Source organism: Anomalospiza imberbis, chromosome 1, assembly GCF_031753505.1.
Source record: "Anomalospiza imberbis isolate Cuckoo-Finch-1a 21T00152 chromosome 1, ASM3175350v1, whole genome shotgun sequence".
Taxonomy (NCBI): Eukaryota; Metazoa; Chordata; class Aves; order Passeriformes; family Viduidae; genus Anomalospiza; species Anomalospiza imberbis.
In genome coordinates this window covers 128070524-128095156 of record NC_089681.1, presented here as the reverse complement: position 1 = coordinate 128095156, position 24633 = coordinate 128070524, and the positions used below count along the sequence as shown (strand labels likewise).

The window sequence follows — 24633 nt, the reverse complement described above, 5'->3', positions numbered from 1 at the left end:
TATAGAGTAGCCACCATGTGCCAGCTGCCTCCCAAGGTCTGGCAGGACAAAGGAACCCACCTGTATTGCCCTAGGCTCATATTAATATTGCCTATGGCAATAGTCATGGTGATCACTGCTTCTCTTCACTGACAGATAAAGACAACCCTATGTGACTCGTCTCCTAATTGGAATAATAATTATCCAAAGGTAGGCAGGATAAATTTAGGCCAAATTATGTTTTTTTTTTAATTTCCTCTTCCCTCTTTTTCTGGGCGTTTTTTTTTTTCTTTTTTTTTTTTTCTTTTTTTTTTTTTCTCCTTTTCTTGGGCATTTTTTCATGAGTTGGAGATTTAAAGGTAAAAAGAATAAAGAGTGCTCATAAAATTTTGTTGAAGAACCCTCCTGTAAATAAAAGACAACACAGATAAATATTCAAAAAATTTTTGGTAAAACTTGAACACAGGACAATTAGAGCATCCAGAGGAGGGCAAAGGAGATAGCAAATGGTCTGAAGGAGAAGCCGTATGAGGAGTATTTGAGGTCACTTGGTCTTTTCAGACTGGAGGAGACTGAGGGGAGACCTCATTCCAGTCTACAACTTCCTCATGAAGGGAAGAGGAGGGGCAGACACTGATCTCTTTCCTCTAGTGACCAGTGACAGGACTGAAGGGAAGCTGTGTCACACCTGAAGTTGTGTCATGGTGGTTTAGGCTGGATATTAGAAAAAGATTCTTCATCCACAGGATGGTTGGGCACTGGAACAGACTGCCCAGTGAAGTGGTCACAGCACCAAGCCTGGCAGAATTCAAGAAGCTTTTGGACAACTTTGTCAGGCACTTGGTGTGATTATTGTGGATGGTTCTGTGCAGGGCCAGGAGGTGGGCTCAATGATCCTTGTGGGTTCCTTACAACTAATCTTATCCTGTGATCCCATGATTCTGTAACTGAGTTCAGAATCTTTGGCAAAAAGAAGGTGGAAGTGGTTTGGGGAGGAGATTATTTACTCAATGTCTAAGAGATGACAGGCCAGATGGGACTAAGTCTCCAAGAGAGGAATGGAAAGCAGGACACCACTGCAGGAAGTCTAAGAGGTAGCACATCATTAAAGCAATCAGTTTAATATTTTTCAAATGAGAAATAGTCAATTTATTCCAAAATCAAAAAAGAATTGCAAGATACTGCTGTTTGGGAAAAAAAAAGGGGCTGGCCTTAAGTTTTGAGTAGGGAAAAGGTTCTTTGGGTAAGGACTACACTTCTGAAAATTTCTAAATGCTCTGCCTAGAAAAAGAAATTAAAAATTATCTGTAAGAAGCTTTCCATGCAGATATCAAAACAGGTACTAGAAAACCTGACAGGTCTTCATTACAATGTTTATAGGAGAAGCTGAAGCCACAAAGGGTGTACAAGCAGTTTCTTGTAGTCACAGAAGATGCCAGAGCCTGAGAGGGATTTTTTTTTTTCTTTTTGAATGAACTGCAACTCAAACTGAATTTTGATATAGAGCTTAAGGACTTCCTAACATTGCTGATGGCAGGAGACAGGGGAAGCACCTATCCCTTCTAAATACAGAAGAATTATTTGCACAAGCCCTTATTGAGGAGATGAAATTATCTCCAGACAGGTTTATTTAAAATATAGGCAGCTTTTACTGGCAGGTATCATTCCCATTCATTAAAGCAGCAGTTCAAATGAAGAACCTGAAGAAGCTATCATTTGCCATGGAAGAACTGTAAATAAGAACAAGGTCAGGAGCTGCATTAATGAAAAATAAAAGGCTTCTTTTGAGTGTGGAAACATAGAGAGCAACAGTCCTTTTGAACCTACTTGCAATGTGATGGTTTGTGTACAAAGTAATAGGCACTATGCTGAAAGCACAAGTGATCACCACACTACTCTGGTTTTGAGGAATGTTGCAAAACTATGGAGTAGAACAATAATGCTAAAAGGAAATAACTTTATTTCTCTACCTGTGTGCATCAACCCATGTGTTTGAATTTGCTGCTATAGTATGTGTATGGATATTTATGGAACCTGTTTGTGTACTCATTTTGGTGATATTTGATTTTCCTGAAACTAAAGTAATCATACAGTAAATGAGGCTGGACACATTGTTGCAAATAGATATCAGAGGACACAACTCTACACTATTTCCTACTTGGCTATTATAACTCATCACCAAAAGAAATTATTATGCTGCAGCTTGACCACCTCTTCCTTTTAATTCCCTAGTGGTAAACTTGATTATTATCAAATTTATCCATTCAAAGTTCATCAGTTGCCATTTCTTGATCTTTAAGATGATCTTTAAGATTTCTTGATCTTTTAGTAAACATAATCTTGCTTAAATTGATATTTTATTGTATGCTTTATTACTTCATTGGTCACTGTTGATTGTAAAAATGTGGGGTTTTTTGAAACAGTTGCAATTAGCAAGAAAGACATTGAGAAGCATTATTTGTATTAGAACATTCCAGTACTTACCAAGTAATACTAAAATGAAAGCAAAAAGGTTGAAAAAGGACAATAAGATTCTTTCAAAAATGTCATGAATCTGAGGAAATAATATCAGAAAGGAAACTGGCTGTAGCTATATTATTGAAAACACAGGGTCGTGAAAATAACATTTGACAAACTTATTATGCCCCAATGCTTCCTATGCATATAAATCCATTTTTATGAGTCAATTAATGGTTACATAGAAAAGGTTTTAATAATGCAAAAATCCAAGAAGAATAACTGCATTTTTTATTCATAGTGAAAGAGCAGTGTGAGTCATAGAAATAATCTCTGGACGTCTGTTATCCAACCTCCCAATTGAAGAGAAACTACTGAAAACTAGATCAAGACAGCTGCGGTTTTCTGTACTTATTGTTCATAATAATTTGTTCTGTCTCCTTAATTTTTCCAGTACCATAGGAAAAAATATCATGGCAAAGATTAGATGAATTAAAGCTCTACAAGACAAAATAGACATGAACTGCATGGAAATTGATTTGTTAATTTGGTCAAGTGCCCTAAACACATGTACAGCTCTTACCAAAGAAGCAAATCTTTTCCTATTGCAATGCAAGAGATCCAAATATAGCATTTGATTTGTAATGAATAACAATTAATTACCTTCCGTCTTTCACTGATGTAGTTCCAGATTAACTGTGTTATAAAATCAAAATCATTAAGTGGAGAACTGCTCAGAGTAATCTAATTGTATTCTTTTTTGAAGAGAACATATTTTGAGGTCGAAGCTCTTCTGGACAAACTTATGAGGTCTATGATGGAAAGTTCCAGCATTTGTTGGATTAGCACTATTCAGTCTCTCATATTCTTATGGTTTAGTGAAGCTAGAATTACTGGCTTCACTGTTCAAATTGGTTTAGACTTGGTTTTATGGAACCATGTCTGATTTTTTTTTTCCTGAAAAAGCTTTCTGGTTCTGCTATGAACCCATTCAAAATCAGACCATATATCTGTGTCTTGCTCTGCATATCCTGGCATCTTGTGTCAAGAATAGAGTTTTTGCCTTGTTCATTTCTGTTGGAAAATTCACATACAAAGGCAGATTTCTTCCAAAGTAGAACATCTTAACATCCATGCTGCATCTCTGTGTCTTAGTATCTATTTAAAACAAAACTCTGATTCATCATTAATTTAAATAGGTGGTGTGAGGTCACATTATACTGATTGAATCATATTGAATTCTACTTCTGCTATGTAAAATTATTAGCGAACTTCAGCATCCCTTCACTCAGTGATTTCTTGCTTGTGCACTCTGAAAAACAACCCCCCCGAACAAATCACTAAAAGTTTTTTAAAAATTTATATTTAGTACAGAGATGCATAGTCATTATATTATTTTTTCTAAAAAAAAAAATTCCTAAAATGCAAAGAAGTAAAATGAAGCCTGGCATAATCCTGAAATAAAAAAGCCTCCTAGCTGTATTGTAAAGAGAATTGTCAGCTTCACAAAGCATATGAAATCAATCCTATAAGATGGAAGTAAATATTTTTAAGTGAGTAACTGAATCAGGAAAAATATGGTCCCTTTCATTACCATAAAGAGGTAATTTTCACATTAAGTTGGTGTTAACCTGCTCCCACCACAGTTTGTATTTCTGCTGACTTTTATTAGACATAACTGCCAACTGTTGCTTGAGTTCTGTCACATTCTAGAAGCTCTGCTATCTTCACACTAATTTTATTCCCTCTTCAAACTAATAAGATTTCCAGGAAACTCTAGATTCAAGAGTGATACTTACAGCAGAGGAGTCAAAAGTTAAGTATGAGCTATTAGTCATGAATATTTAATGTAAGTGCTTTTTAAACAGTTTTTAATGAGTGAATTTATTAAAGTGTATTCATGGATTGACATTTTACTGATCGAAGGCCACATTTAACTACTGCTTTCTTTTTTTATTTATTTCCTGATAATAAAAGGATGGTCAACTAGCATAAATATTTCCTGTATTCTATAGCTTCCTAGGGTCAGCAGAAGGAAGCTCAGAATAGTACATGTGCACACAGCTTACCAAAATTTGGACTAGTTTCCTTTTTTGTTTCCACTGCAAAACAAAGCCACCACCAAGTAAGCAATGCTATTTACAGAGGTACCTTCCAGGTTAAGCTTATGAAGACTGATTATGCCTGAATATGAATATGCTGGAAAAACTGATGAAGAACTATGCAAATAGTGGATAAGTTTTAATAAAAGAAGAATAAAAAATAAAAGTAAAATTTTATTTAGTGTTCTCATAGTGTGGTAGCAAAGAAACATGCGTATGTGAATTGCAAAGCAGTTTCAATTATTCCTTAAATTTAAATATTTTCTCAATTCTCTTTCAGTTAGAAGGTGTATAATCATATTTTAGTCAGTTTGGTGTTTTGAAATTCTTCCTCTTTTTTTCAGTAGTCCAAAGCAGAAACATAACAAAAAAAATGGAGATGGCAGAAAGATTTTTTTACCTCAATTTTCCTAAAAAAGATTTTTATTCAAGGAAATGTTATTGTTAAAAAAAAAAAAAAAAAAAAAAAAAAAAAAAGTAAAAAAGTAGGGTTTTGTGTTTTGGGTTTGGGTGTTTTTTTGGTTTTTTTTGGTTTTTGTTTTTTTTTTTGTTTTTTTTTTTTTTTGTTTTTTTCCATGGGAGAAGGAAATCTTTTCAGTCAGGAAACAGTTATGAAAAGATCTGATTAAATTAAATAGTGTTTCTTGCAAATCCATGAATTTTCCTTTGTAAATAAAAGACATGATAAGTCCATTTGCTGTGCAAATACTTCATTGGCTTTATGTTAATGAGCTACCTCAGAGATATTTAGTAGCCATAGCTCTGCTTTGTGGGACACATGGTAAATTTGAGTTTACCCTCTATGCCCTGTGTCACCAGTGATGGTGGAAGGTGTAGATTAGTGGAGACACTGAACAGTAGGATTGTATTGCATGTCTGCATGGTTGTGCTGGTTTGGTGTGCCAGTTTCTCTCACACCAGGGGATGATAACAATTTTTCATCAGAGGACGGCTGTTAATCTTCCAAATTTCCTCATCAACCTGTATGAACCCTCTCAGCCCTTTTGACTGAAGTCCCTACAATGCAAAGGTAATCTCACAATTTGCCATTTACTTCCACTATGATCTACCAGTAACATGAACCAGAATATGCAAATCTCTGCCTACACAGGATTTAGGCAATGGGGTCTCAGCTCAGTTTGTCAAATTGATTGAATACTCAAAAAAAAAAAAAAAAAAAATCCAAACCTATTTACTGAAACCAAAATGCAAATTTACTTTCCCACTTAGAACTCTTTGTTCTTGTTTTCAAAAAGTGGATATCTATTTGCATAAATGTTTCCTAAAGGAGTCATGAATTTTCATGTGTGCATATGCCTCTGTCTTGAAAGTTCTTGGGAGGCTGAGGGAGGAGGAAAAATTACTCAGCCTGAGACAAAATAAAATCGTGTTAGTCTGGTCATGAGTCAGAAACTTACCAGACACAAACAGCCAAAATGGTGGTGGGAGCTTGTTTGGGAAGATTAAATTTCTTCTATGTCATTCATCACCTTCAGAAAAGTGAAGTTTATCAGTAAAAGTACAGAAAACCCATAGCAGGCTTAAAGGAAAGTACTGAATACTCATAGCAGGCTTAAAGCCAGCCTTTGTCACACAGCTTTCAGCATGGCTGCTCCAGAAACCAAAGGAACATCTCCGGGGATCCACCACCCCTGTCAGGCTCATTCACATGCTCAGGCCTGGATAGCCACAGGGTGTGGGCAAGTCTTACTCTAGAAACCATGTGACCATACACATCTGAGTGATCAGGTCCCTCTGAAACACACAACTTCTTAGATTACTGCACAGCAGAGCTAATAAATAGAATCCTAGAATGGCCTGGATCAGAAGGGACCTTAAAGACCATCCAGTTCCCCCTGCCATGGGCAGGGACACCTTCCTCTAGACCAAATTGCTGAGTCCCACCCAACCTAGCTTTGAACACTGTTGTATCGTGTTTTTTATATTTCTGTGACAGTTCTGTAATGGTTTGCCCCTTCCCCCCCATTTTCTCCAGGTGGTTTCACCCCGAGCTTTCCCACCTTTCCCTCAATGTCAATCTCCCTGAAATTGCTCAGTCATTCCCCTGTCCCCTCCCTGGTACCCTGTCCATCACTCCTCTCCTCATCCCACTCTCCCAGAATCTTCCACCTTGGGCATCAAGTGAGTGGACGAGGGCCAGGGGTCCCTCCCTTGAATTTCCCCCATTGGTTTGTGTGTCTGTCTGTCCTTCCACCTTCCACTCCCCCAAATCCCCTCATTGGGTGGTGGGCATCCCTTCCCCCTTGTTACCGCCCCAGTATTTAAAATGATTGCGAAAGCCTTGAGAGCAATTTCGGCAGTTGGGACAATGGCATTCGTAGCTCCTCGGAGCTTGCATTAAGCTTGAGACATTTTCCCCAGCCTTGAGTCAACTCCCTCATTGCCTCCTTGGACACCACCTCTCCTCCTTACAAGGCAGACAGCGAAGCGCTCTGTCTTAGCCGCTCCCTGAATCTCCTCAAGACACAGGGGAGTGTCCCCTGCAGCTGACCGTGCCTCTGCTGGGCAGGTGAAGCCTGGGAGCTTCAGGGCGGGCACGGTGGCAGAACACTTCCAGGGATGGGGAGCCCACAACTTCTCTGAGAAACAGAATGTTTCAGTGCCTCACCACCCTCACAGTAAAGAATTTATTCCTAGTGTCTAATCTAAACCTACACTCTTTCAGTTTGAACAAATTCTCCCTTGTCCTGTCACTAAATGCTCTTGAAATCTGCAAAGTAATTGAGTTTCAGTCCAGTCATCCAATTCAATTTCCTTCACCAGTTTATTTTCTACTGGCTTTGTGAGAACGTTAGAAAAAATTTAAAAAGTTATAAATAAAGAAAGGCTGATTTACCAACAGAATACTTACATATTCCAAACTTTTCTTAGTAAACACATTAGAATTGGAAAAAAGCAACTTCTGTAACAGATTATTTTCTTTTCTTGTCACAAATTAAAAAAAAATACATTAAAAAAGTAAATTTTTTCTTAAAATTAAGCTAGGTGTCATTAAGTGAACCTTCCCTAACTTCTCACAAGGAAAATTTAAAACCTATTTCTATATAAAACATTTGTTTAGGGAGAGTTTTGTACACTTTGAGGCTTATTAATAATGGATATCATGGTGGGGAAAGGAAAAAAGGAATACAATAATTGTACTTGTCTTAGCTGTGCTTGGCTTTCATGTGTTCATAAATTGAGCCTCAAACTGAAAAAAAAAGAAGGAAATTGAGCATAAAATTTTCATTTTACTTCTTTCCATATAAAAAGCTGTAAAGGAAGGTTTCTATCAACAATGCCTGTAGGTTAATATGTTCCTAAACATTTACTGATCATAGGAGTTAGTCTGCTATCAGTATTCATCCTTTGCATACAAGAACCATCATATTTCAGAATATATAGCTGCATATAGAAGGGGACTCCTTTCTATTGCCTTTGGTATTTTTTTCTTCTTAATTTTCTCCATGATTGACTTGGATAAACACAATTTGGAACTTATTTTAATTTATCCCTAATAAGTAGTCTTTTCTATTTTCCAGTCTGATTAAAGAGATACCATTTTTTCTTTCTTAGAATATTTGTCTGCGTTGATAGCCAGGCTCCTGCTATAGTCCCATAGATTTAGGAAAGAAGAAAGACATCATCAAGAGGGACTGTAGGCAATGATGGTATATCACATTTCAGTTTATAAATAAAATTGGTTAATAACAATTTTGTTGCCTTCTTTTTATGTGAAAGACAGAAGGGTACTTTTCTCATTCCTCTGTGTTTTGCAGAGTGCATAGGAAATTTCTCTATGGCTTCAAAGAGTCCAGGAATCTGGAAATACTTGAGGAGAAGACAAAAGGACTATGTAGGGTTTGGCTAGGTAGGAATGTGCTCTGGAACTGCACATCTGAGATACATATGGCCCATAAGGTGGATAGAGCATTTACTAGGATTGAAAGAGGCACAACTAAGCACGAGGGACTGAACATCCTCTATGCCCCAGTACTTAGAAGAACAGAGCAGTATAGGGTCTTCAAGCTAGCACTAAACTCTTACACAGCTTTTTGCTTTTGCGCAGCCTCATCTGCTTTGCAAATGAGTTCTGGAGAAGTATCTCATTTTTATGTAGCATTTGAGTTTTTTGGTTAGGGGCTTAGAAAATGCAGCTACAGCAGAGAGAAGCTTTCTGAAAGGGCCCAAATTCACTGTAGATGAGCGGAATTTACAAACCTAACAAAGAATTACCCATCTCTACTGTGGAATGCTAGAGGAAAAGCCCATGGCAGAACTCTTGGAGGCATATTTACAGATTATTTTTATAAGGCTACTAAGTCTCACAGCTATTTGTTCTTTGGGGTTTTTTTGGGGGGTTTTTTTGGTGGGTTTTTTTTTTGGTTTTTTTTTTTTGTTTTGTTTTGTTTTTTTTTTTTTTTCCACATGCATTTTTACTTATTCCTTTAAGTGTACACACCAGGGCTCCACATCAGCTGAGGGCTCCCTGGGCCGATGGCCTCCATGAGCCTCCCCACCACGGTCCAAGGCTCTCCCCAGGGCAGAGAACTGGGTTGCCTTGAGTGTAGGGGATGCATTCAGAGCCATAACAGCACATTGCCAAGAACTTCCTCACAACAAGCTCACTTCAGGCTCCATGGAACAATTTCATAACTAATGTGAAAGAGGGCTGAAATATCTCAGGGCACCAAGAGCCTGCCAGGAAAGGCAGAGCCAGCCAGGTCCATGGCTCTTTCCTGTAGAGAAAAACCTCATCGACCTTGAAAATACATTTTAAAACTGAGAATTAAAACTGATAAAAATACAGCTCAGGGCATTGCTTTTATAGGTGTTCCACCCTAGGTCACACTGAAGTTATAAGACCGTGGTGACAGTAATGCCTCTGTATGAATAACTCAAGTAGAGCTTCCTCACAGGAACATTTGGTTAAGTATTTGCAATATAATGTGGTTCCTACCGTAGGGGACAGTTATGGCATTGATTTGTGTGAATTATCACTGAACATAGTAAAAACCCCACCAAATTACTTGTCTTACAGATTCCTGTTGTGCCTTGGGGAAAGTGTAGGCAGTTACAAATTAAAGTGGGGCTCTCTGTGCATCAAAAAAGATTGACATTTATCATTTCAGAGGCTTTAAAATGTACTCATGGGTTAAAAGTGTGTAGTTATGCAATGAAACCTGTTTGTGCAGCAGTACAGATTAATAGCCAGGGATCAGTCACTGCCTGAAAGGAGAGAATTCACACAAAGGCTGTGGACTTATTCATATTTCCACAACCTTCATCCTGAATTTTTTCAAGAACCTACAAAACTTCTGTTGGCCTTATCATTCCAAGGGACAGCATTTGTGCCCACATACACACAGAGGAAACAACACTCTGTTTTCATCATTTCCACAGTCCTGCCAGAGCACCTAAGGAGTCTGGTAAATACTAGGGAAAGGAAGACTGGTTTCTTGCTTTGGCTGGAAGGTACCCTGCTATCTCCTTCTGTTTCATGACAGCAAGTTTCCAGTAATGATGTGCTGCCAGAATTGACTTAGGTATGTGATTCCTGGTGTCCTTCCTCCACTAGCTTTTGCAGTGCAGGTGAACCTTCAAAAATAACAGAATCTGAAGATGAGACCTTTACTGGAGATTTTCTTTATGGTTGGTAAAGAAAAGGTTGGAAAAAGAGTAAGCACCTTAACTCCTGGTAGAGAACCAAACCAAGAAAATAGATGTTTGGAATTTAATCTCTGCTTTTAGGATATTTTTAAAATTTTCTCCAAAAAATTTTAAAGCTGAAATCAGCAGTGCTGTAAGTTTTGCAAGCTTGTACATCTGATAGTTCACAAGGACCATCTTGCCATCAGAGGTCAGGTCACTGGTAATATCCAGGGAATACTAGAGTGGTTAATTTATTATTATGAAGATTGCAGTCCCTAAAGTAAACAGGAACAATATGCAAAGGAAGCAGTCCAGGAAGCTGCTTTTGTTGCAGCATTTGGAAAATTCTTCTCCCTTTCCAAGCAAAAAGTTAAAAGTAGATATGCATTCATTACCACACATGTAAACCACCCACTTCTTGCTCTCAGAGTTATTTTGGGACTTAGTTAAATATTTTTGTCCTTGTTTTTGCAGACTGCTCAAGTATAAACCACCACTTTAAAAATATCATTAATCAGCACTAGGAGTTACTAGGAGTTCCACATGGACTTGAGTGGAAAAGATTTTGAGCATCTATGATAGACACAACATGTGGGCTTGGATAAGAGTTTTCAATTTTTTTTTTTGTCTTTGAAACTGAGGAAATACTTATCTCCTCACAAGAATACCATTCAGTAAAAATTTACTTTTTTCTAATTGTTGATGTGATGTTAGTCTTGCTTTCAGACATAATTACTTGATAATGTTATTGTTGTATGAACATTGTCTTTAAACCATTTGTATCCAGGCAAAGCACTTTAAAAGGTGGAAAATTTCTTTAGAAATTTAATTTTAAAATTTCAGCAACAGGAGGAGGGTTTTCCCTTATAAAAATCTATGGTTATAACAGATGATAGTGCTTTTGCTAAGAATGTTACTTTGGTTAGGAACAAAAGCTGTTGTATCTATACTGGGTAAAGATTAAATGGGAAAAGAGGTGCAGAAATCCAAACTCCTAGTTTAATAGCAAGTGCAGAACATACAAAAAGAAAGAAATAATTTCAAGCAAAGCCAAGTGGGACATGTGTTGCAGTGATTTACAACAAACATTGTTTCGACAGGTATATATAAAGGCAGAAATAATCCCCTGACAGGACAAGCATGAAAATACTGCCGGATGCTTTTAGTTGTAAGAGAGCAGATAGATGTGCAAAGGGAAGAGCTTAGGGTGGAGCTACTTCTGGTTTGGTCAGATCTCTTCTCAGTATAATCAGCAGCCTAATTGCATCATTCTTACTTTAAATGAGCTTTTCTAAGTCTTTCAACAGAAAAGTGAATATCCTTTCATGCCACTCTTCCCTCCATGGATTTAGTTCTTTTTCTTTGCAGGATAGATTTTAGGTCCATTCAAAACTGAAGAGCTTTTCCTTTGGGCACATTTCTTAGAGCAATTTCATAGACGTTTTATTGAACTAGATTACTTAGCACATTATAATAATAAAAACATTGAGTAGTATTCCATTCAGTGCAGTGCTTTCCAATTACATATTCTTTGGATGCAATGAGAGATTGATCAAAGCTGGACTGAGCAATCTGTTGTTGCTGTTATTTCTTTCTCTTTTGGTAAGAGTTAACTTGACAAAATCTAGAAGAGTTAATTTTCTTTAGACAGTTTGTTCACCACTTCATACTTATACTCTAGGTTGATCTAGGGTTTGCAGATAGTTTTGCTGTGTATTCTTCATTACAAAGTCTTGAGTGAAGACTCAAGACATCCACAGTGAACTGTTTCATGGTTAAATTTGCAAGTATTTGGGCAATCTGCATTTAAATAGAACTGAATAACCTCCCAAACTTAATAAAGCTTATATGTTTTTGACATCTATAAATATATATAAGCTTAATAAAGTTTTGCACTGGTTTAGGTACTTCAGAGGCTGTGGTATACCCCAGATATTCCATATACCCAATCTAAATATATGGAAAGGCTCTGAAATTCTTAAGTTGATATTGTATTTTGACTGTGGAAAATGCAAAATAAACCTCTGGGGGAACTATTAAAACTAAAGATTAGATTTATTCTCTGATTCAGGACCTCTAGATACCTAGCTTTTAGGAAACTAAGAAGTACATATTCTGTCACAGAATTCATCTCCCAAAGCCTTCATATTGAATAGAGCCAGAGTGCAACCTCCTGGGAGCAGTTTTCCTTGGGGTGTGTCGAGATGCTGCATTCAAAACTGTGAGCTGAGAGCTCAGCTGGGGAAGGCTTTTCCAGGAGTATCCCAGGAAAGAGCATTTGGAGATACCTGCCATATGGATGCAGGAGGCTGAGGCTGAAGAGATCTGTGTACTGGTGAAGGAGAGCTACAGCTGAAAATGAAACTTTCCCTCACTGCAGGAAAAATGCCGAGGGAGAAAATTGCTTCAGATAAGGGGTTTGGATGTGGAACAGAGATCTGAGTGGGATTGTTTAGACATAAAATTTGAGAACAAATTCAGAGTTCAGTAAAACATCTAAGAGCCAATATACCATCTGCTCTCTGTAGCGACTCTCCTCCAAGAGAGAATTGACAGGCCAGAAGGGAAGGAATCCATACCCTTTGAGGGCTAGCTCTGGGCATCTGGTTATCCAACACACCTGTGTGTTTTGTTTGTGTCCCACTTCAGCCCCCTTCCCTAACCTGTGCTCCTCACAGGGGGTGTGAATTCACTTTGCTACCTATGGGCTTAGTCTCATCTTCAGCAATTAAGTTAAATTTATGCAGGGGTATGAGTGACTGGAGAGAAGCTTTCATGAATTGTTTCAAGTTAATATGATAGAGAAGCCCTCTCAAAGGCCTGTAAACTGGTGCCTTCCAGACAACTTGAATTCCTGCTATGGACAAACAGATGGCTAAAAGTTATTTTAGACAGGATATCATGGTAGAAACAATATTTGGGACTCTACTTGCTACTAGTTTAACATAGTTTCAGTCAGTAAAACTGAGGATCTAAATTCAGAAGTTTTCAATTAAAAAAGAACTCCAGATTCACACACAGATGTACATGGATATATTAATTTAAAATTAGTTTTGAAAGTCTTTACCAGAATTAATACCTTTAGGACCTTAAAGTTATTCAATATTTGGGGGGCCTTTTTTCATTATTTTGTTCTCAAGATGTGAAAATAACTTTCAGAAAACCCATTGGTCTGTAGCAGATAAAGTTTATAAAGCCTAGAAAGTGTCATTATTATTACTATAATTATTAGAAAATTAATTAATTACTATAATTATTACAAAATTAATTATTGCAAGTTGATAAACAGTTGAATAAATAAATGAATTTTCCACAAAACACTCCTTCTTATGACAACATCAGGGACCCTGAATAGTTTTATTCAGTTGTTTTAATAATTTACTATTTTTAAAATCAGAAAAATGTGAAAGAAAATATCAGTGCTTGTTTAAACCAAAAGAATAAGATATTGAAAGGATTTTTTAGACTTAAAATCTTAGACTCCGATAGTAGCTTGTTAGACAATATCAAATGCTTTGTAATGGAAGTAATTTCCACCATGAGGACTGTATCCTTTATGATACCCTGTTGCTGATTCAGGGGACACATTGCAGATCCATCATGTTCTCTTCATAATCCAAATACAGAAAAACATTTCCAAGTGTAAATTCATGAAACTTTTTGAGAAAGATAATTGATACCAGAAATCTCACATGAACTACCCCTATATCATCAAGAAGTGGTAAAAAATCTGCAGAGAAACTTCAAGAAAATTGTATCCCTTATATTTGTTATATGGTTGCTCATATTCCCTATTTGCCTTTGACTGCAATATTTACATTTAGGCTTCACAGGTATATTAAAGAAGGTATTAGCATTAGTGGTTTTTTAATTGCCTAGAAACACTTGCCAAAGCAAATACAGTTATTTTGCATGTACTGTTGTTCCTGCTGTACAAAAGCAGCATCTCAGCATTGCTTCAACATTTCTTCAAAACTCTAATTAAAGTAATTTCCTGCAGGCCCTCAGCGTGCTGAGCTTTCCTTGTACCAAATTAGGCACAGAGGTTTTTAGGATGTATAAATTGGAAATCAATGGAAGCTCCTGACCTAATTACTTTCTAAGATATGGACCTGGGAGTTTTTGGGGGGGTTCATGACAGGATGTTCATTCTCAGTTGTCTCTGGGTGCATGACAGTTTTAGACACAACGCTTCTTTCTACAAACTGTATTTGTTTTGGAATGGCAATCATTTACCCTTGTTTCGCTCTTATCAGACTTTCCGCCATTACTTTGTCTATTGCTCTTACCATTTTTCTAACATCTTTTTGCTGTGATGTTTAAGCATTTCCAGCCTCAAAACATCACATCTCAATAGGCCAGAGATAAGCTTTGAAAAATGTGTAAAGCAAATACATTGAATTATTTTTAAAGTATCATCTAGTCATATATATTTTTTACCTTGAAATAAGTTTTTTTTTGTATGAAACATGTGCTTTGGGTGGGATGCCTAATTCTCCTATTTAATGCTTGCTGTTATATCATGAAAACTCTCCCAAGACTGTCTGATCTGCAGAGAAAGTTGAGTAAAGCCAACATCCACTTTGCTCCTACAGTCTAGGCAGACAGGCATTTGGGAAATGAGAGGTGAGTGGAGACCACTGCAGGCACACTACAGGCGGATTGCAAGAGTACCACCCATGTGACAGCATGCCGTGGCCTATCCCAAACTCTTTGTCAGCCCACCTTGGACCCTGGCAGAAGCTCTTGCTAAAATCCTAGAGACAAAAGAGGAGCGGAATAATAGTAGGGCACAGAGAAGAGATGGAGGCGGAGCATGCTGCAGGTCTTGATGCTCATTATTAAGGAAAGGATGAGGGACTGCAAGGTTAGAATGTTACAAATTGAAACCTTAACCTCCAATAGACACAAGTCATGATGTGTGCGTCTCTTCTTTGCACTCACTTCCCTAGGACCAGATGTCCTTCTCCACTTTGTCAAACATTCCCCCCAGGTTTACCTAAGCTGTGGTCCATATATTCCTTTTTCTATCCTTCCTGTCCACAAATTATGAAGCAAATACTAACAATTAATCAATATCAAAACAGAGGAGGAAAGAGAGGAATAAATGAAAGGTCATCTCATGGCAATTTTTCTTCTGTAAAAGACTTCTCTATCAAAAGTAAGTAGAGTTTTGTGAAGAGATATTTAATTGTTCTCTAGAGAGCATTTAAAGGCTTGGAGTGCTTTTACTCCAAGACTGCTTGTGGATAAAATAAATCCCAATTCATCATGCTAATAAAAGGAACTATGTCAAATAAAGAGGTTTTTAAATATAGCAAAACGGTTATATCATATTAATAAAGTCCTCAGGTTTATTTATCCTGAACATTTTGTCCAATTTTCTGTCTATTGACTCTTAAAGCTCATTTGCCTTGAAAATCTTAAGGGTGGTTGTTGCGGCACGTTTCGGGACATGTTTTTGCTTGGCAATCAATGAAATAAAATGCTGTGCTGAATTATTTTGCTTCATAGTGATTAAATACAAAAAGTACAAAAATATTTTCTTAGGAGAGCCAGGATCAAAGGCCAGTGACACTTGTGAAAAGTTTCCTCATTCATGTAGGCTTTCACTGTGTCTTTGTGTGTGTAACCACAATATGATACTTCCTCTGGCAACATCCTGTTAACATTACTGAGAGCTTGCTTCAAGAAAAATCAATGTATTTGTGTCTGGGTGCTTTGCCATGGACATGTAATCACTAATCAAGCAGAAACTACTTGCCTCCTTTCAGTGATATGGTTGTCTGGTCTTGCTCTAGGGGGCAAAGAAATACAAATTCTTGATAAATCATAACCATACTGAATGAAGCAATTTATTACTCCTTGAGTAGTTGCTTCTTTTTATGTAGGCAAATGCAGTTGGAACTGACAATTTAATCTGACTTTAAATTTACTATAACATTTTCAGTTCTTATCCAAAACAAAATTTTTCATGCACTTGCATAAATAACTGTTATTCTTCTTTTAATGCCATTACAAATGAGCTTTATAATATTAAATTCCAGCAGAGCCATCTGAAATGATCAAATTCACATTTATTCAGTCTCTTGGTAACAATAATGGTGGGGTGTTTCAATTGAATCTGGTCAATAGCGTAATTTATGTGTAGAGAGTTTATGTGTAAAGAGATTTTCATTTTACAATGCATTGAATATAGCAAACAGAAAGGGTTCATAAAGAGCATAAAGAGAAGACCAAATTATTGTATTACTGTAAAATTTTGTTCCAACTTGGAATAAGGTAATTGAATTCTACCCTATTCAGAAATACCCATGTTCCTTTTTATACGTAATATCTTCAAACATTTCAAACACTTGTAGTATTTATTAGACAGTTAATTACTCAACATTCTGACACTCTTGAAGTAGCAGGAAAACAGAAGGAAACTAAGGATGGAGCAGTGCACTCACTGCTGCTGCACCCTCAATGAGTGCAGACTGGGCTGGTGAGGAGCCCCTCTGACAGCTGTGTTCAGTGCTAGGTGCTCAAGGGCAAGAGCAAGGAGAGAAAACCCACGCTAAAGTTTTGAGACCTCCTGGGAGGACTGTCAAAAGTCAGTGTCACAGCCCACCCCACTCACTGATTTGGGAGGTGATGGGGATGAGGGAACTCCAGAGTCAAAAAGGATCTGAGGTCTCACTGTGCAGGGTCTATTCTCAGGATACATTCTCACACAGGGTAATGAGGACAAGGGATCATTTATCTCTCCTTTTATACAGTCTATTTAGGGCACAGGAGGGCAGTAAAACTGCACAGCTACATAAGAAAAAAAGGTGGGAAAAATCAGAAAGCCATTCATTTCATGGTCAAATTATTTCTTTCAGAATTTTCTTAGGGTTTGGTGGTAAGCACAGTCCTTACCATCATCAGGAGTCCCACTGGTTATTTGGTGTGGGCATTATGGCTCCATGCTCTGGATCTACAGGATATTCCTTCCTGACAAGGGATGGGTTGAGAGAGCTGGGAGAAGAACACAGTGCCCTCCTGCCACTTGTCTGATGGGAAGGTGAAACCCAGGTAAGAAATCTCCACCCTTTCCAGTTCTAGCTGTTGACATAAAAATGGAGGAATGACTGATTACACACCTATTAATTTCTCAACCTGCTCTGTCCAGCAAAGACTTTTACTAACAAATGCTGTAAAGAACTCCTCTTTTCCTCATATATCCAAGTGATTTATTATGAGTTTCTCTTTAACTGTGGAGTCTTGGATATAAGTTGAACAGACAAATTCTGAAGCATATATGAATTTCAGAATACTCCAGTAGAAGAAAACATTTTCTAAACAATCAGGTTTTTAATTTGTGTTTCCTAGTGGACCTTTGTACATAAAGCTACAACAGAAACTAGATGATTTTTTTTTTTAACAATGAATGCATTAGGAGGCCAGCTTATAGGAGAGGCACAGAGTTCCCAAAGGCCTTGGCAGCACCACTGGAAAAGTGGAGTTCTGAGGTTGGCTGCTTCCTGCAATTTTCTTCAAGTTCCTTATACCAAAATATGCTTTAACTGTATAGTTTATTTCCCCTCTTTCTTTCGTTGGGTTTTTTTTGTTTGGTTGGGTTTTTTGTTTGTTTTGTTTTGTTTTCTTCTCACACAGCTTTTGTGGTTATTAGACAGCAAACACCATGAGGTTATTTAAATGCAAAGTCACTAACTGCAAGCGATTGAGCTTCTCTTCCAACAGTTTTTTTGATGCTGGATATGTGTATTCAAACATTACTCAAGAAAAAAATCACATCACGCTCCAGAAAAAGAATCACTCTCAAGAAAAAGAATCACACACATGAAAAATTATCACAATATGGTACAGAGAAGATGAAATTATGTCACTGAAGAACGTCATATTGAGGATACCTACAAACAAATTATATGAAGTGAGAGAAATAAAAAGAAATTTACAAAAAAGAAATTAACATATTTACAAGGGAATGTTTACAATAATATATCCCAGTTATTGCTTACCACTGGCATAATTATGAAGATGAGGTAGTGTAGACTTACATGGTAATTAGCATGTCAGATCAGTCTAGAGAAGATTCACACTTCTCACATCACCTCACAAACTTCTGTAAGTGCATGAGTGCTCTAAACACCTACTCAGAAAAATGATTGAGGTTAATAGTGGTCTGTGATAGTTACAGTCTGTGCATGTTTATTACATTTTTAAAGTGGGTATAAGGTACGAATTTAAAGTGAAAAGAAATAAAAAATTGGTGTGGTGGAAAAAAGGAAATATGTAAAGGTAGATTCTTGTAAAAATCCCACTAAATTACAATATTTGAGCCAGATATTTAACAAGCTGCTTCTTACTTACCTAGAGTTCATAACTGAAATCCTGCTGCTTTTTTTATGATGAACTAACATTCATCCATTTCATTGCAGAGGAAATACAGAAGTCAAAAAACATTGCACTTCATTATTGTAATTGACTGTTCCTTCCCATTACCATTCTCTTTCATTTTTCTACATAGAAACAATGGAAGAGTTACACAATGGAGAAATATAGCAAGTATCAGATTAAAGACCAAATTCGCAATTATTTCCTGACATTTATAAAGTAGGCAACAGCTCCCAAGACATCTGGATTAGATCAATAGGGTACTATTAAATTGAATGAACAGTTTAGTACATACTTGTTCACAAATTATGAATGACTGAATGGATGACTGTGGCTGTTAATGTACAGCGATTTCATAATATAAAATATGTTTAAAATTACATCCTAATAGACCTTGGTAGAAGCAGTGATTCACTTCAGAAAAATTATAAATATGGACATGGCTAGTCTGCAGCTATGTATTTCCAGTCAACTTGCCTACAGGCTTTTCTGCAGGCTTTGGTATTAGAGAATAATTTGTATGCTAATTTACAATTTTATTTGCTCCTTTGCCACCTCATAATATCAAAGTAGTCTTCATTAATTCATAAAGAATTAAATTACTCTTATCCTGAAAAATTAGTAATGTCTCAAATGCATCAGGAAGAAGAGCCTGGCTAGCTCCTCACCAAGAAAATTAGGGAGAATATGTAACAGATTAATAGTTGTGTTAACAGAAATAACAAAGCCAGTTATTACAAATAACTTGATTTGGCATTTTGAACTTTTATACTTTAGAATTTTCCATGTAAGGTAGTTACCATGTGCAATATTTAGTTGTACTGATCAGAACATATGCTAAATACATGAAATATTATTCATTTTAAAAATGAAAGTTAATTAAAAACATAATTTGCTGTAGATCAATATGTGCAGCATGTGTCTGCATGCTGGAGAATCTAATACCATTTGTGCTTTTAGATCTAATCTAATGTGTGTTTACCAAGGGCATATCAAAACTCAGAGCACTAACATCTACACCAAGCTTTTACTCTTTCAGCCCAGGGAGGGACAAATGGTTTAACACATTAATATTTTTTCCTTTAAAATGTTGAATTTTACTGCCTCACATGCAACCTTACTTTTTTTTTTTACTGTATTTTAATGTGTATGTATAAATACAGATCTAGAGATAGCGCTAGATATAGATAGAGATATAGATATAGATATGTAGTCAGACTCTCACAAATTGTTAAGAAACTTTTTTTATAAAGAGACTTTTGTCTCTAAGCCTAGAAAAACTAGGTTACTTCATTCTGCTCATTAATCATAGAATCATGGAATCATTTAGGTTGGGAAAGACCTTTGAAAGATCATTGGGTCCAATTTTTAATCCAGCACTGCTAAATCAATCTGCCAGTGCAGATAAAAGAATAGTGCTGGCACATCCATATTACACTCAGTCACTCAGTGGGACTTCTTTGTGCTCAACACCTCTGTAAAAGTGCCTCTTAGGCACCAAAAATAGTAGACAGCAGGCAGTTTTAAAACGCAAACCTATGTCCTATGGTATTATCAGGCCTCTAAAGGAAATACGCTCATTTTCCACTCTGAATGTTTGCTACCTGTTAGAGAAGTGGGAGTGCCAGCTTTAAAACCTGGCAGCTTCTGATGTTTTGGGGCAAGGAGACAGCACCGTGCCCTCTGCCAAGCTGGGGATGTGTCTCTGCAGGGCTGAGGAACGTTCCTGTTACTGATGCACAGGGCTAGAAGAGCTCAGCCTGCCAAGATTCAGCAACAAACTGTCCTTGCAGAAATGTCAGCGAGAAAACCATGCTGGGAGGGGAAGCTACAGCAACTTTATCCACCCACATGTTAATGCCACCAAATGTGGTGTGTGCTTTTGTCACCTTACAGGAAGAGGCTGCCCAGACACTTCCCCTCATCCCATCAATGTAGAACATCCATAGGTAACTCTAGACAACCATTTCCATTTTCCCACATATCTGTCCTGTGGGACTTGGTAAAACTATCCAGGAACATCTTAGAATCTGCTGGGATGCACAGTTTGTGAAGACACTACAAATGAGTGGACTGATAAATCTCTTAAACATTTGTGCTGCATATGATTCCATGTTATTAGAGGAAATATTTTTTCTTTAACTCAAAATAAGTAATTGTAGCTGGAATCTGTAACTAGTCTTATCTATAAGCTAAAGAGTTTTTATTTGCATGTTTTTTAACTTTGGTAAAAAATTCAAATAGGAATTAGGTGTTATAGGTAACAAAACTGTTCAAGTAAAATTATCAGACAGGACTGGAGGCTCCTGAGCTCTGAAGAGGTAAAAGACTGTGATAGAGGATAACAGTGGAAATATAGTTCAGGAAGAGCCTTGACACTTGAGTAGATTTTCATTCTTTGAGGGTGCTGGTCAGTGACAGGGAGTGAATCATTCCCTTCTATCTTCAGTGCCCTGTGGCAGGTTTAGGCAAATATCTGTGGATTTACAGGTTTTCTTTTGATCACATATAATTTCCAAAAACGGTGCTAAATGGATTTAATTATTATTAAATTATATTTTGTATTATTGTAAATGTTTCATATTACTTATTTCTGACAACTTGACCCCATATGTACCCAAATTTATTGACAGAATATTCGCTGACTTTAGGAGCAGCAAAGATGAACACAGTTCTTTGTTTATATGAGTAGGATGAAGGCAAAAACTGTGGAAACACTTGCCCTATTAAAATGACTTCTGCTGCTGTCTCATCATGTGTGACATGCTTGACATCATTAAACACCTCTCTCATGCAATATTCAGTTTTAATGGCCATTCAGTGAAAGTCACATATGGATCATGTCAGGATAATTAACAAAGGCAGCAGAAATAGATCTTTTACTATTACTAGTCTCATATCAATGACTTAACATTTTTTTTTACTACCTGTGCTGTGAAGGCTCAAGCTTTTGGACAACATGGCTCATGACATTTAAAATCAAGTGCCACCTCACAAATTCAAGATAGGCACTGTGCTAATTACCAGTGTATTACATAAACACTAATGTTGCTTTCTGTATGATGATATTTTATCAGATTTCTGTATATGGCATGTCAATGAATATTATTTCTTCAGAGGACTCATGTGATATGCATAATCTGATTTTTTTTTTTTTACAATTAAAGCAAAATTATGCTCCAGGCACGGTTCATTGTCACTAGATGTGCAAAATGAAATCTTTGAAAGGATTGTTTTTCCACTTTCATGCAATTCAAGTTATCAAGCAACATATTGCAATGAAGACTGGAAAAGAGGTCACAATACTTAGAAAGTTACTTGGACAGTACAGCTTTAAAAGGCATGTCAGTTCCATGTAGATACTAGTTAGACCACAGCAATATTCCTTCAATTTAAATCTAACTGTGTGCTATAAAAACTCTATGTAAAATAGCAATCAGTATGCTGTAAGAAACTGAGAGAAAAGTTAGTTATTTTCTTCTATAGAAAAGAAGTAAATAACACCTTTGAAGTCAAGGATTCTTTGATAGGTTAATGAGTAACAAAAGTTGGAATTCTGCTGGAGAGTTTTACATCTCGCAGTAAAAGATAAATGTAAAAATATGAAATCTAAATAAAAGTAAGTGAATATTTGATAACTAAAATATGTACATGCACTCTTTTCTTCATTTAATCACTTAATTTCAAACTTATTGTTACGGTAATTCATGCAGTCAAGGGAGTTAAAATTCTGAAAAACTCAGAAATCTTCAAGTGTGAAAAATAAGGTTATGCTAAAACGGGAGACTTTGAATACCTCGGGATTTTTCAGACAAGCTATTTATCATATTCAAAAGTATTGTTACTCTGGGTCAAGCCTATCTGCTGGCTTCAATAACCACCATGCTAATTGCTTCCTGGCAACTGTTTCAAATATGCCCTGTAGTGTTTTGACAAATCCTTTTCTTCTTTGGTACCTGGCTTTGTTCTTTGAGGTTTTTTTCCCCTAATGTTACTCCTCTGACTTTGTAAGAATTTTGTGTTTTCCATAAAAAACAGAATAAGCCAGTATTTTATATCCAAATTTAATTTACTTACTGAAGGTGTTTTATTTCACCTGAGGCATGGAATAATCAATAAAGTTTCATGCACCATTATACAGAAAGAAGCAGCTGAATACAGTAGGTAAGGCTCATCTTTTTGAAACTTTCCTGTCAAAGAGTTCTAAAGTATCCCAGAGACCAGTGTGCTACCAGTATCCATCAATCACGGAAGATAAAAATATCTTTATACACCCTTTGTCACACATCCTTCCCTCTGAATCATACAGAGAGCAATGGGAACATTGCCCAGTGCCTGGAGCAACATTTTGCTTTTATGCTCTGATATTTACCACTGAGAATCCTTCTGGCATTTTCTTTCCTTACCAAAGAAGGTGCCAAATATTTTGCTAGGAAGAAGTCTTATGTTCTTAAAACTTAGAGAAAAAAGACTGACTTTTAGTCTTTGGCCAGCTTGTGCTGAATCACACTAGAAGGTCCTTGCTTTAAGTTCTGCAAGCAACCTGGCATTGGTGATTTGAGTTTTGCTCTCCATGTGCTATCGAGTGTACAGGGTACACTGGCCACTGCTATTCATGTGCTCAAATATGCCCAGATCTTTGGGAAAAACAGTGTCTCTCAAGCATGACAGCAATGACACTTCAGAAATTACGCTGCCAGTGGGTGCTGAAGCCAAACAATGCATGCATGATTGAATGACAAAGGGTCCACAGTGAAGGTAAACAAGAGGCTAACTGCTTTTTCATCAGCTTTTTGATTGGGAAAATAACAGGAAGGGTATCTTTATAGTTGAACACAAGATTACCAGATTCCCTAGACTTCCAACTACAGCTTTGCTTATCCAGCACTAAAAAGCCAGTCAGAAGATAGACTCGGATGCTGAAAATTGCCTGATGTGTTTTCCATAATTCTATTCTACATAATGATACCATTAATACCTACATTTAGTCTTTTCACAGTTATGCCCTGATACAGATGTAAGGACACTATTTTCTTTGCTGTTTTACTGCAGTTAAGGGAAAAAGAGCATCACTTTCTGCTCTGACTAATGCAAATTAAATGTCCATTCTGAACATTATGTCAACTATAGATCAAGTGTTTGCTGGCACTAAAAAAGAACAAACTGTGTAAGAAAACCAAATTTAATCCATCAGATTTAAGGCACATAATAAATATTCAGACAGGACTTGAGGAGCAAATACATGATCCTCCATCCAAGCATGCCTAAGACAAACAGATCTCATATCCAGGAGAAAAAATTCACCCAGACAGTGGAGGCAACATAAATCGGTGTAACAAGCATTTGCAGAGAACTTTGAGATAAGGGTTTCTAGGAATAAGAAGCAATGATGGTGCCTGAAGCAACAGAAAAAAAGACCAAAACTAGAAACACTGAAGACAACTGGATGCTGCAGGAGGCCTTATGAGTTTGTAGACTCTGATGTAAGTGATGTCTACAGTGAAGCCCTGTCTACCAGCAGGTGGAGATGCAGCTGGAGATCGTGAAAGAGCTCAGCTAGGGCTTTTGGAGTGTTGGAAGAGAGGAAATGGTGCATGCACAACTCCAAAATTTCTGACCCCAAAAAAAGTTTTCTGAACAGTAATATGAGAGCTGATCTCTAGAAATGTGTAATAATTTTAAAAAGATGCTGATATAATTAATTGGAAATCAGTGTACAAAATATCATATCATATTGTTGTGCTGCAGAAATAGTATTTGAATAAATATTATTAGAGAAAAATAGCTTGTATTTTTTACTTTATGAATGACATGACTTCTGTATAAAGTCTAACCTGGTTAGACAACCCAGTGGCATGAAGGCATATTAAAGACTGAAAGACTGTCAGCCACCTTTAGAGAATTCAAATCTTTCTATTGAAGTTTCAATCCTTTTACCTTTATCCATTTCAGATGGTGCTTTTTCAGCAAGTAATTACAGACATTCTTGGAAATGGTTATAGAACAAGATTCTCCTACAGGTATGTAAATGTACTGTTCAATTCAAATTAGCATATAAGAA

General features: G+C 36.8%; 1 long non-coding RNA gene across 1 annotated transcript; it reads right to left on the bottom strand.

Annotated features, from left to right (window-relative positions):
• Positions 1-20944: 20944 nt before the first annotated feature.
• Positions 20945-23075, bottom strand: LOC137483645 (uncharacterized). Its single transcript, XR_011004584.1, has 2 exons — positions 22945-23075; positions 20945-21048 (listed from the first exon to the last, which is right to left on the bottom strand). It is a non-coding gene; the product is annotated as an uncharacterized lncRNA (long non-coding RNA).
• Between the last annotated feature and the right edge of the window lie 1558 nt (positions 23076-24633).